The sequence below is a fragment of the Littorina saxatilis genome, linkage group LG1, assembly GCF_037325665.1.
Source record: "Littorina saxatilis isolate snail1 linkage group LG1, US_GU_Lsax_2.0, whole genome shotgun sequence".
In the NCBI taxonomy this organism is placed as follows: Eukaryota; Metazoa; Mollusca; class Gastropoda; order Littorinimorpha; family Littorinidae; genus Littorina; species Littorina saxatilis.
This window is the reverse complement of record NC_090245.1, coordinates 68,548,009-68,550,352: the sequence shown is the minus strand read 5'-3', so window position 1 is coordinate 68,550,352 and position 2,344 is coordinate 68,548,009.

Below are 2,344 nucleotides of genomic sequence, written 5' to 3'. Positions count from 1 at the left end.
ATCATGATTATGTTTTGTTGTTTTCAATTCATTATGTAGACGATGATAACTATATTTCGGACGATGGATGAATTGAAATAGCTTTCTTTCTATAATATAAAAAAAAATCAAATTGTTTGAAAAAAGAACATCCACGTTCGGAATAACGACCACATCTGATCTCACTTCAACGCTCAACGTGACAATTCTCATTCAAAGCATATGATACCCTGCATGCAAAACATTGTCAGAACAGTATCCAGCATCGGGGTGCCGTTGTCTATCTGCATTCGAAATGTTTAGAAGTCTCGGCGATTCACATCATGCAGCTATTTCCCTTTGTCACATCATTCCTACGATTCCCATCCTTTCCTGTCATACGTACGTGTGGAAACAAATAATTATGTGTGGTAAAACGGTTACAGCTTCAGATAAAATACAATAAAAAGGCATCTGCAACCATCACGCGCTAACCGTACACGATTTCAAACATCGTTTCGAGAGTTTGCAAAGCAGATTGCAAACAAACACACTTTTTAGCTAGGTCATGTACTTCACTTTGCGTGTAATTAGAGTCTGCAGAGTAAACACAAAGATATTTCGTGACGGACCCTTTTTGTCATTCAATAAATATTCACTTTACGCCCGTGCGCTTGCAAACGCACCACCACACACACATACACACACACACACATACATACACATACATACACACAGACACACACACACACACACACACACACACACACACACACAAACATACACGAACACACATACACGAACACACATACACGAACACAAATACACGAACACACATACACGAACACACATACACGAACACGAACACGAACACACACACACACACACACACACAAATAGCACGACACAACACTGTGAATGATACCACGCACGCATACATTGTGTACTTCGTCTTTGTGTGCTTTAATCAAAACAAACAGTGATGTTTGTTTTGACAGTCGATGCTGTTTGTGAAGTGTCTCAAGTCTACATCACTTCTGTTCAATGTTCATGCCGGTTATTCGAGATCAATAGTAATATATCACAAATGCGTAGACACACACTCCTTTTTGTACGTCGGTGCGGAAGCTCTATCCATTGTTGGCGTGTGTGTTTGTGTGTGTGTGTGTGTGTGTGTGTGTGTGCGAGAGAGAGAGAGAGTGTGTGTTTGTGTGCTTGCTGTAGTGTATGCGTGTTTGTGCGTGAGTGCGTACTGTACTTGAGTGCATGCGTGCGGCGTCAGCAGTGTATCTGTGTGTGCGTGCGTGTTTGTGCGTGCCGCGTGCGTTTGTGTGTGTGTGTGCGTGCTGGAATGCGTATGTTTCCTTCCTTCTTCTCTGTCGACAATATGAATGAACGAGAGTGACGAAGGCTTGTTTAAATGTGAGATGTCTTCGCAAACAAGATAGTAAATTTAGGCCCGCTGAAGATAGATCTCTCTAGCTCAATCTCTCTCTCTCTCTCTCTCTCTCTCCAGTCAGTCTCTCTCTCTCCGAGTCTCTCTCTCTCTTCTCTCTCTTCTCTCTCTCTCTCTCTCTCTCTCTCTTGTTATTGAGTTACCACCTTAACGGGCGACAGCCGGATGAAAACTGAAAAGCATGTTTGCATTGCTTATTCTGTAACCCTCGAAAATATAGTCCAATTCAATTAAATTCTCTCTCACTATCTTTCAATCTCTCTCTCACACACACACACACACTCCGAGGGCACAAACAGAGAGGTACACACCTACACACACAGCCACAGACACGTACGAAGAAACCGTGTGCAGCAAACACAATGTAGCTTTTCAATTTCGCACCCACACAAGAATTGTATTCAGGCGACGGTTGAAATAGAATATTTTTGTTTGCTTTGAACAAAGATCAGTTCTGCTATTGGTGTTTGCTTGAGTTTTCAACGTTTGCATTTTTGGGTACATGAAATGCATTGTACACTTTCACGCAGTTCTGATATTTGGTTTGGTGGTAATGGGATGTAGCTCAGTCGATAGCGCGCTGGATTTGTATCCAGTTGGCCGCTGTCAGCGTGAGTTTGTCCCCACGTTCGGCGAGAGATTTATTTCTCAGAGTCAACTATGTGTGCAGACTCTCCTCGGTGTCCGAACACCCCCGTGTGTACACGCAAGCACAAGACCAAGTGCGCACGAAAAAGATCCTGTAATCCATGTCAGAGTTCGGTGGGTTATAGAAACACGAATTTACCCAGCATGCTTTAATTCTTCGAAAGCAGCGTATGGCTGCCTAAATGGCGGGGTAAAAACGGTCAAACACGTAAAAGCCGTGGGAGTTTCAGCCCATGAACGAACAAACAAACAAACTACATTACCGTGGAACAACCCCATATC